The 12,173-nt window shown below is 39.7% G+C and overlaps 1 protein-coding gene across 6 annotated transcripts in view; it reads left to right on the top strand.

Moving 5' to 3' along the window:
• Nucleotides 1-12,173, top strand: part of DAB2 (DAB adaptor protein 2) — a 162,152-nt gene that overhangs the window by 125,704 nt on the left and 24,275 nt on the right. The window contains exon 1 of one of the 6 annotated variants that reach the window (XM_044232506.1): nucleotides 637-726. The exons of the other annotated variants lie outside the window; for them this stretch is intronic. The gene's annotated coding sequence lies outside the window, so the exon portion shown is untranslated. Of the gene's footprint in view, nucleotides 1-636; nucleotides 727-12,173 lie in introns of those variants that run through there. 6 annotated transcript variants of the gene reach the window in all.

Raw genomic sequence — 12,173 nt, forward strand, 5'->3', positions numbered from 1 at the left:
AGTATTGAGTCTTTTTAATAAAGATTGGATTAGGAACTTAATAGTGGCTTTCAAAAAAGACTTGTCTTTGCACAGAGCTATAGAGTTCAGCTGAGGAAATGAATGATCTAATTACATTTTCTGATGCTAAAAATGCCTATATTCTAAGACCAAAAAATAGCAGATGCCACCGTGAATCTGTACAAAGCTTCTAGGACTGGCTCAAGTTACACTTATTTAATGACTATAATAGGGATAATAGAGGTGACACGTGGAACACCAATCTAATCATTTATATCCATCCCATGGTTGCTGTAGTATTTAAGTGTCAATTACTTAGCAGGCACAGAATTTTGCAACAGATCATCACTAGTTCAGAGACTAGACGAGATTGCTCTAAAAACTAATGAAACATGTTGCTTAAATATTACATTTCTTATGAACCAGAGAAACTTCCTTTACAGTGAGTCATTGATGTTGACATTCCTGTGTAGGCTAACCAGAAGCCTTTTTGTAGTTCAATAAAAATAGGACTATCTCATAATGGGCCGGGAGGTCTCAGGGAAAGCCCAGCAAAGTGGCATGTGATCAGCAACCATTGCTACTAGTTTGCCTTATGCTAGACCCAAGTTTCACCCCCATGTTTTATCATCTTTAAAAAGCCCAAGAGGGATGGCTTGCATTTAAGAGGCCTGGGAGAGCTCTCATTCCATCTACTTATTCTGAAAAAGGCAGATGATGTGTGTGGTAAGTCAGATGATGATGATGATGATTTTTTTTTTTTAAAGATTTTATTTATTTATTTGACAGAGAGAGATTACAAGTAGACAGAGAGGCAGGCAGAGAGAGAGAGAGGGAAGCAGGCTCCCTGCTGAGCAGAGAGCCCGATGCGGGACTCGATCCCAGGACCCTGAGATCATGACCTGAGCCGAAGGCAGCGGCTTAACCCACTGAGCCACCCAGGCGCCCTGATGATTGTTTTTTACCAGCTTCTTGCTTTGAAACAAAAACGTGCCTATTAAAGGATCCTTGGGTCTCGGAGTGCTAGGCAGGTATATGAGTAATAACTTAATGCAAAGGGAAAATACTTGACACAATGTCTAGCCAAAGCTCTGATGAATAGAAAACAGAATATACTTCCAAAGTTTTTAGCACAACTATTAAATAGCAGTAATCTCGCTATTAACTTAAATCATATTCAGGTAACATGGAAGGAGTAGAGGTTCATCCAGCTTCAGATTCACATGAAGATTCACGTGCAGCTGGATATGATTCTGAATAACACATTTTAAAGGACACAGCAATAGATCCAATAAATGAGTCTTTATAGTTTAGAAAACCAGAAAAACTAGATGGTCCTAGTATATAAATTTATCATCTCAGATAAGTTAAGCCCTTTTAGGGAAGTAGCAATTCCGTTGGCACCATATGGATTGATGACTTGTTTAGTTAATTCATTTATTGCCTTGTAAAATATCCAAACTGAGATGTTTATCAGGCTAGCAGTATAGGCTTATAAGAAACAGCATATTACATTGATGATTGTTTCACAGAAATATACAGTTAAGACACTAATTATTTCTTCAATCTTGTAGAATAATAATTAAATCAAAAATAGAACAAACAAAACTATATTGTGATTGGGGGAAAAATAGTACTTTTCTAGGTTCCTCAAAATCAGTGGTGAATGCCACCTCAGGAGTTTATCTTAAAAGGAAAAAAAAAAATGAAATATACAAAACTCTAGCCTTTGGAAATGTTGTCTAATGACATACCCAGGAAAATTTTCTTAGATATCTTATTTTTATGCAGCAACTCAAAAAAAACCTTTATTTTTTTGGGGGGGGTCCCTTCCCCCAGCCCTGGAATGATTTTAATGTCAGAAAAGATGATGTAAGAAAGCAACCCAGTAGAATACGTAAGTTAGAAAATCTTTGAAGTCACTCTTTAAATCCTACAATAAACTTTTTCTTAAATCTATACAGAGTAAGGGGAAACTCGAGGTCTTTTCCTTGTGCTCTTTGATTACTATAACTAGGAAAAAGATGAGTAAGTTGTATGTCCATTTCATAAAGGCACTTAGTTCTCTGAAACTCCACATCCTAAAATGGATATTATTGGTAGAAATCACTTCAATAGTTGCCAAAGGTGGTATGGAAATTGACCGTCTGAAAACTTCTTGGTTAAGGAACATTGTTTAATGTTTGGGATCACATGGGGTGGCTTTTTCCATGGAGGCTCTGGTAGATATAAAACTCCTTGAATTACTTTTCCAAACTTGCTGATTGTGCTTCATGATTCCTAAGGTAGATGTCTGGCCGTGTCTGTGGAAGGCAGGACCCATTAATGGTGATGACTTACATGATTCTGACAAACATAATTTTGGTTACATTTACTTGGATTTGTAGAGAGAGAGTTCATGAAACAACATCTGTCTCACATGCTGAGACTTTATAAGTAAAAGTCTGACGTTAAGTAGTAGGTTTTCTAATTGCAGTTGGAACCACCTCTGCTCATCTGTCTGTGCTGTGAAAGGACCCTACACAGATATTTCAATACAGTGGAATCATTTGTTGTTTGATGTAGTTGCTTCAATTGTGCAGCAACTAAAATCCCAAATCTGCCTCCTTTAGCATGGGTGCGTGTGCTATCTCGAATATTCCCGTCCTTCAGTTTAATTTAAAAATACACTTATTTATTCTCAGTACTTACTTGATCCAATACCAGTTCTGAAAAGATGAAAGAATAATGACAGAGCGTGAACTTTAGCTCAAAGGTACTTGTGCGTTTTTGCCATCTTGTGCTCACTCTGCAGCAACGTCTTGAGGTGTTTGTAGATAAACACAGTTTCTGAGCAGATAGTCTAGCTATTCCAGGACCTTTTTTGGATCCTGCCACCTAAATTTTTCCACACTTGAATGGTATTAGCATATTACCTCAAGAAGCAAGAAAACAAGTTGGCAGATCCAGCTTTCTTCTTGTCCACCAGAACCTGAAATTACCTAGGGATTTCTTATCTGTTAACTTACCTAATTTGGTCAGCAACCAAGAAGTAAGCAAATGAGACTGTATACTTACTTCTCCCAGTCGAGTTCCCCTGGCCTTTTGGATAGCATCCTGGAACTTTGTAACCTTCAGTGTGGTAGAACGCTGCAATCAGGAGGGGAGAGGGCTGGTCATCAGGTTGCTGGTTCTATGCAGACCTGAAATTTGGCAAATAAGTAGAAAAGTCCCTTTTTATTCGGTAAATGATTCTTTTTGTCTTCTTCTTATTTAAAAGCAACCAAGTCTTTTTTTTTTTTTTTAAGGGAAATTAGCTAAGTTAGGAAGAACCATCCATAAAATGATAATTGATATATCAAGCATACAGATAACGAAAAAGTAGTTTTAAAAACACATACATTCTTAACCATGGGGCTTAGCAGGGCCGCCATCATTCTTAGAGATAAAGGAGGAATGCCCTGTCGGAGGTGGAGACCTGGCCAACTAGAAAAGGTCCTAACAGACGTGGAAATGTGAGCCAATGGCAAGTTTCTCGCGGAAGGCTAATGCCAGCTCTAAGGGGAGACTGGACACTAAAACAAAGGACATATTCGACTGGAAAGGCCACCTAGAACCCAGAGATAACATATAGGGGTGGTATCACTTAAACTGATTTTGTGTTGTGTCCTACATGGCTATAAGAACTTTCTCCCCATAGTTTTGGTCTGTGTACAGACACAGAGAGAAAAAGAAGTTCTGCCTGTCCATTTGCAATTACGAAACACACCACAGTTTGACTTTTCTGTGCTGATGGTACAAGGCAGCTGGATTCTCGTTCCTTTAAGCTCTTCAAAACACAGCTTGTCTCTGAAACATGAGTTGTGGAAAGGTACAGAAACACTCAGGCACTGGCTTTGAGGATTATATAAACGTGGGCCTCTGCCTGGAAAGGAAAACCACATTGGGATTTAATATAATTCAGCCAGGCTATTAAAGAAGAAACCAAATATCAGGCAAAGTTTCTTGCCTTGGAAGAAGAAAAGTTTTAGGTTACCTGCGTGCTTTTAAAGTGCTCTGCTGTAGTCGATCATAAAATAATTTGTCTACATTAGTAATTCGTAGCTCTTCATTCTTCCTTATGTTTAAAATGAAGATGGTCCTAAATAACATTCTTCTAACATCCACGGAGACTTTCAAGACGACTATTGAAACGGTACTGGAGTACAAAGTGGACTGTGTTTAACAATGAGGATCTATATGTAGAAGTATCATAGGTGAAGGGTGCAAATGGAAAAAAAAAAAACACTATTGTATCCTGAAGTCCACATGCTAGATATGCTGTACACCCATTTTGGCTTAATTCAGGATTATTTCATATGGGAACAAGAAAGCACGACTTGATGTTGTGTGTTCTAGGACACAAGCTAAGATTGATTTCTATGATTTATTTTAAAAACTGGCTTGTAGCTAGGAAGAGGAGTCATTTCTGGTGGCTAACCTACCTTGGGAAGAATAGACATGAGAAAAAAATGAAATACTTGCTGGTCAGTTTGAGTAGGAATACCTATACGTGAGGGAAGACTGGTGAAAAAGGTATGAATAGTGTCAGTGTATAGGCCTAGGAATCAAATGGTACAATGACAGCCCTTTTCCCTCACCCCGGCTCATTAGCTTTTGGACTACTCTTTCCCTGCAAGGGTCAAGCATAATATCCATTATACATTTAAATGCCAAATTCAAAGTAGAAGTCATATGTTTATTGTGTTTTTATACCAGTTCCATAATGCTTCTCCTCAAATCATTCCCCAAAGTCCCTGCAGTAGAAAATTTCTAGAGACTTCCATGTTAACAGTGATATTTTATTTTATTTTTTTTTTTACATTTTAAACCCTAAAGCCTTTGTTCCTGTAAATATTCTTTAGAATACCCTCTTTCCTTGGCTTTAGGATGAGGAAAAAGCAAACTGAAATACAGTATCCTACTTTACTATTTAATAGTACACAACAGAGTTCTTCTAAATTCAAATTTTAAAACCGATTCATTCCATTTGCCTATTCCAATTATCTATCAACACTTCAGCTTTTAAAAATCTTATTCTTTCCACATGACTTTTTGGCATACTTTCTGGTTACTATCACTTCATAACTAGAAGTAGCAAACTCTGCAGGGGCCCCTTTCTGTCACTGTCACTACAGTGTGCTTTCCCCAGCCTTGTGACAACACCTTGGTACAGGTTACTGTGCCACCACCAAAACATGCCGGGTTTTCTCCACTGAAGCAAGCACTTGGTGGCGGAAGCAGACGCTGCCATCCCTGGCCTACAGTGGGGTCTCAGCATGAGGGGAGGAGTGCTCAGCAGAATTCTGTCACGTCTCCACAGGCCCTGTGGTCACACAGCTCTTTCCGCCTGCTCATGCATCCCACCCACTTAATATTATAAATTTGACTCATGGTACCAATGATGCTGCCCAAAGTGTGGAAATTTCTTCTTGGCTGGGTTCGGTGGGAACCCTGACATTTCAGACCAGGACTTCAGTGTAGCCTGCTCACTGAATACCCATTCCTCAGCCATAAAGAGATTTTCCTTCTTCCCTATCCCGCCAAACACACACATCTGCCCCATGTTGACTGCTTTGGTCCATTGACCATTACCCCCAGAATGTCTTCACTTGCTGTACAGATTTACTCACCATATTGTCAGCTACCTTTGAGCCTAAAGCCCAAGGTGTATGGCACTCCCATCCCACAAAAAGCTATATTTATTTAGCCTTTCCTCAGAATTAATGGGAATCACTCTTGGCTTCTTCCATAGGTGACTTGATAGCTCTCTAATAGAAAAAGCAACAACTAATAAGGTGGTTCAAGATGGTACTTAATACTATAAATTTGACTCAAGGATGAAGTCAATACCTTGCCAATCTCTCTTCCCCACATGGCTCCTGAGGTATAAGTACAAATGAGACAAGAGCAGAAAAGGAAACACATTGTTAGGGAGATCAGGACCTCGGACCCCCCACATGCAGAACTCTGATAAATCAGACTGAAGCATACCGCACACTAGACCAGAGGTCTCTCATTCCCTTTTCCATGTCAGGTTGTGTCTGCTACATTGCCCTTCCCAGCTCACTTGAGATATACAGAGCACACGTGCCATAGCTAGTTGAGCTGTGTCCAGATGGTTACTGGTGTCAGGGGCACCATGGTAGAGCGTAACCCAAATGATCCAATCCCAGCAGTGTAAAGCAATGACAGAAACATGATTTTCAAAGCTCCAAAGTTTCTATGTCACTTCCTTCCCTTTGTAGAAGTGAGTTAAAGGATAAAGTCAGACTCCAGCTTCTCTTTTGTATTTGGTCTAAGCTAGAAGAGGTGATGCCCAAGAACTAGGATGGAGGGCGCCTGGGTGGCTCAGTGGGTTAAGCCTCTGCCTTCAGCTCACGTCGTGGTCTCGGGGTCCTGGGATCGGGGCCCACATCTGGCTCTGCTTGGTGGGAAGCCTGCTTCCCTCTCTCTCTCTCTCTCTCTGCCCGCCTCTCTGCCTACTTGTGATCTCTCCCTGTCAAATAAATGAATGAAATCTTAAAAAAAAAGAACTGGGGTGGAATAACGGGGATGTTACAGTTGAGATGGGTAATGCATCTACTATCAATTAACCCAACTCCAAGCCTTGCTTGTCCATGCGCACTAGAATTCCACATGGCCAAAAGACCACAGGGATATTCCAATACTATACTCTTTCTTAAAGTCTGAATAAGAGTATAGAGGAGGTTCTAGACTCTGTGCCCTACGCATATCTTTGTTCATGCAAGCACACTAACTTATACCCAGCTTTCCCAAGAGGCAAGAGCATACTTTGATTATGAATTTACACTTTCTTCTTTTTTCTAACTTTTTTACACTATCTTTTTCTACCTCTAACTGGACAGTCATTGTACTGAAACAACTGAGTAATGTGATTGTAAAATTGAGCATAAACGTAATACTTCAGTTCAGCTTGGGAACAACTGCAGACATTCCTAGTGAACTGCCTGCATTGCCCGGTCTAGAGAATGGGCTTTCATCTGGATAGCATTAAGCTCCTTTTTACAGCTTAAATTCTCCTAAACGCTATTTATTTTGATCACTGTTTTCTAGGGTCTAGTAGGAGATATTCCTAATGAAAACTTACTTTAAAAATGAAATGGGTGTGGTGGATGCAAAAACTAAGAGAGGTCATAATGAGTTGAAAAATATTGAAATTCGCCAACCCGAGAAGTCAAACTTCCTGTCATGTTCTGGAAAAAAAAAAAAAAATGAAAAGGCCACACACTGAATAGTAGAGAATGTACTAAAATGAATTTGAATGCTTTGATCTGTGAGCTGCAACTCAAACCTAGCCAAATACTTTCTTCCAAGCAGCCAAATCAACATTAATAAGCCAGTTTGACCAAATAGGGCTCCAGCTACCTTGGTTAAAAAGAATTCAGTGACACTGTATGATTAGATCATGTAAAGTCCTTTTTCTGTTTTGATTCAGAAAACATCTCTGAGATTAAATTATTCTAGGCTATCTTCCTGTTCTGTGCTTGCTTTATCTACTAAATAGAACATATTCTTGGTTTGGTCTGTATGTAATGGGTTTAGCACAGTTTTCTTTAAAAATAGTTTTTAAAAAGTGACACATATAATCTCTAGGAATAGGACAGTAGAGCCTCATGTTAGGATCTAGATTTCTCTTGACATCAGCTCCATCCCAACCTGTCAGCCATTTAATGGTGGACAAGTTATACATTCCTTCTTGCCCTTAGTTTCCTAATCTTCAGTAGTGAAAAGGTGTGACTGATAATTCCCAGGGTTTCTTCCAGCTCCAAGTCTATCCACTTGGCATTTCTTGAAGGGAACAAATGATCATGAAGTAGATGGCTGGAACTCAAACCCAATCGATCTGAATGTAGCATGGACATCTTTTTAGGAGCTCTCCAGTAAAAATTCCCCAGGTGATGGGAGCTTGACCCTCTAAACTGCCAATGGTAGTGATGTAGGCTTGGATTTGACTCTGTCTCTGGGTGGCTCGGAGTGTGTTCAGAAGCCAGAGTTGAACAGGGGGCTCTACCGCTGGCAAACACTCTCGCTTCTTCACCCGGGCCTTACTGGTTAAAGCACTACATCCTTCTCTGTGTGTACTTGCTAGCTCTTTAGTTGTTGGTCCTTGTTGTTCTGAAATCATTCAAACAGCTGCTGTGGAAAAGCAGTGTTGGAGGCAGGATAAGAGTACACAGGACGCAGCACGTGAGACACTGCTTTGATTTCATCATGGCTGCCTTTCACTGAGCACTTTCTATATAGTAGGCATTCTGGTAATGACTCGGCAAACTATGTTCCCATTTTACATATGTGAATATTAGATAAGTTGCCCTGAGCTGCAGAGCTGCAAAATGGTGAAAGTGCATACGATCCCCTAAGCCTCAACCCTTAGCAGCTCTGCTGTCCTACCTCTACCTAAAATTAATTGTTTGGGGCACTCTTGGTCTGACTAGGTTCCAAAGACAGTGAAAAGCTTCTCGGGTCTATCCTTTAGCTCCTACACTGTGCTTCCCAAGGGTTCAAAGCAAGGAAAATGCTCTCTGTCAATGCATAACTTGTGTAGGCCTCCTTGGTTCAGGCATGTTTTGTTCCTGACGCCCCCATGGCAGTGTCAGCACTTACAAGACAATCTCCTAAGGACTCCTTTTCAGGGTGCATTAACAGAGTCTCATTTCCCCCAATTAAACAGGCTGTAAAGATCTTCCTGTCTATGGCACTGGGCCTTTGCGGAGTAGAGTAAACGGTCCCTAAAAGCATAGGATTCCAAGCAGTTTAAACATCAAGTATCAGAAACAGCTGAACTTTGCTGTAACATTTCTGGCAACATCTCTTATTCGCAAAATGCTACTTGAGAAGTAATGGGGAAGACAGCTTGCTGCCCTCTTGGACCCTGAGATCTGCCTTAGAGGTTAATATTTCACGTGTCCTAATGCATTACCCCAGCTGAGGCAGGACTAAAGTTCCAAAGGACAAGGGAGCATGTTTTCTGACAAGTACAAAGTACTAGACACTAACAAAGATGTTTATGTTGCTTTGTTCTTGACTCCTCTTAACATTCTTTCCTGTGTCCATTTTATGTGGTATGTTCATGTCAGGGGGATGAAGACTTTAAAAAAGCTTAGAAAATAGAGGTTAAAATCAGTGTGATTTTTTTTTTCAAAAAGATAAGAGCCACCAATATCTATAAGAGACAAGGGAACACAGCTCATGTTCAATTTTGAGCCTAATGACCTACTAGTGATTGATTTGGTCTTACTGAGTCCATTAACTTACTCATAAAATAGACCCATTTTATTTCACAGAGCTTTCAGGATAAATGTTTCAAGTTCTTGGTAAGTGAAGTGTTTGTCCCCCTCCTCCTTAACATTAACAACAATTCTCTACTATGTGTGGCATGGGACTACCATTAAGTTAGTCTTTAAGTTATTCCTTTTACCAGCATTTTGAGACTGAGCAAGCAAATTTCTCTCTGCTGTGTATAATTACAGTAGGAAGATTGGCTAGGAGAGAGAGGGGACACTTGTGTCAGGGTATGGCTGAGAAACCTGGGATCATTAAATGCTATCTCATTGTTGCTACCCACACAATCCTAGTGGAGGAAAGGGAGCCAGCAAGAATGAGGAGGGGCCAGCCAAGCTTCTCCCTGCATGAATTAGTCCCTGGACTGGGTCTATTCCAGGTTCTAAATACTAGACATCTTGCATGAATCACTTTAAGGGCTAAACAAACTAGCTGATTTTTTTTTTTTCTTGTGCAAGGGATATACTTGTCATAAGATGACTCAAGCTGTCTTCTGGTATACATTTCTCAGAACCTTCTCAGAAACTGAAAAAAGATGTTGCAAGCTCCAGAATCCCTTTTAGTCATCTGATTCTTGTGCCATGGAAAGGGGAAGTGCCCACATTCTTTCAGGGAGGTATCTGTTCAGTCCAGAATCCAAGTTATGTATCTTTGCTCAAATGGGAGGTAGTTTTCTTGACCTAGCAAAGTTTCTTTCACAACTTGCTGTCCTAAGATGGAGTCTTAAGAAGTTGCCTTAAGAAGGAGTCAAGAATCTACAATAGCTTTAGATCCTCCTCTCTTTCCAGCTGTGCCTTCTTATTCCTCTCCTTGAGTTTCTATCAAAGGAAACAGCCCACCCCCAGGAACAAGAACCAGCTACGTTTAGATGGGGAGCTGTTTATGTGACCCTTTGTATATGTTTTTGAACTTGAATTTGTAATCCCTGCTTTGAGATAACACCTCATTGCATGTGTTTCCTGATTAACTTTGTGCTTCTTGGTCAGAAGAGTTTTTCTGTAACTAAACCCAAGGAATAAGAAGGCTGTAGGCTTTCTGGATGTCCTACGCCCACTTATTCCCCTTTATGAAAATCTTTTACCTCACTGGAGCTTTGAAACAGAACACAAAGATTAATGCAATCTAGATAATTTTTTTTAAAACAATGCCCCTAATTTGGGAAAGTAATCAAAGAAAATAATAGGGAACCTTTTGGTCCCCAGATCCCTTTTCCAGGCCGAAACCGTTTCCAAAAACAATTCATTATAAAACCTTCTGAAAGTTTTATGAGAACAATGGACAATTCTTTAACATTGTTAGAAGAATTATGCATTTGAGTTTTTACATGTTTAAGTTGATTATTCTCTATAGAGGGACCTGAGTCTAGAAGCAGGACTTCCTCCATCTTTTGTATGTCAGATGGTAGCTTGGACATTTGGAAAGTCTGTACTGGGGCATTTGCTCTTTTAACCTTGGGAGAAAGGTAAATGTTTACCAGTCTGGTATATGGGATACTGGAAGGATGCTTTTAGTGAAATCATTCAAAAAACCTCTTCAACATTTCTTTATAAAGGTGCTTCTCTCTGAGTCTTATGGCCTTGGGGCAGAGTCTACTCTGATCATTTCAGGGAACATGGATATATTTTAAATGGCCTGGCCTGTAGTACGGACCTACCTTTGGTTATTGCAACCTGATATACATATACCTTTTCTTCAGGGAATTTATACTAAAGAAACATTTTCTTTCTATTATTTTTTTCTTCCTTGCCCTAAAACTGCTCATTCCTAAATGGTAGAAGGACATAACTAAAGGATACCAAATACCTTTTAAAATGATTCTAGTGGTGTGAAAAGTTGTACTTAGGTGTCTGAAAAGAGAATTTTTTTCTATAAAACTGAGGTAGCACCATTTGCTTCAGAACCCTTCCATCTTGGTCCAGTCGGCCGACACTAGATTTGGGACTTGGTCTTGAGCTGTGAGGTTGCTGTGTCTTGTATCACTTTAATGACTTACATAACACCATTCCCACTCCCAAACCCCTCAAAATGTTTTGTGGCACTTCTCAAATCCCTTTAAAATATTCTCAATTTAGAATACAGTTTGCCAAATTTAATGGCCTAAACATTTTCTTGTCAGAAATAACATCCTGCAGAAAAGTACAACAGTAGGCTCCAGAGATGTCAGTAAACTCTTCTACCTGGATTATTTTAAAGCTGAACTAGAGGGGAGGAGGGATAGGCTTCAAGGAGAGGTCTTACCTACTCTCTTCAGGGGCAAATAGATAAGTGGGATGAGCTCATGTAGGGGACCTTTCAAATATGTGGGCATATTTGAAAAGGTAAAGATTCAAACAAAAATGCTCTGAAAGAAATGAGAAACTTTGGGCTGCTATACAAAAGTGAAAGAAAAGGATGTTGAAGATAAGAAGGGGCAGAATATTTAAGCATCTTACAGACAAAACAAAACAAAACAATCTAAATTTTTGTCCTAAATGCAAAGGGAGCCACCACAAGACCAAGCAAGAAAGTGTCAATGTTATTCTAAAATTTAGAAGAACTTTATCATTTAAAAAATAAAAAAGGATTCCAGATCATTCCAACACAGAAAATATAAGCCATGGACAGGAGCATCAAGGTTGTTATGAGAGCAAAATGTAGGGAGGGAAAAGGCTCACAGAAGGGGATAGGTGTCTGGTGCATGCAGTCAAATACTTCCAAAAGGCTGAACAGTAAAACAATTGGATTTGGTCGGGAGACTCATCAGCAGCGTCGTTGAATTTCTGAGAGTAGAGTTGAAATGAACAAGTCCTTTGAGAGGAAGGGAATATGAAAAAGTAAAGGGTAGGAGACTATCAAATTTAAATGTTTAA

This window comes from Neovison vison, chromosome 1 (assembly GCF_020171115.1).
Source record: "Neovison vison isolate M4711 chromosome 1, ASM_NN_V1, whole genome shotgun sequence".
Classification (NCBI taxonomy): Eukaryota; Metazoa; Chordata; class Mammalia; order Carnivora; family Mustelidae; genus Neogale; species Neogale vison.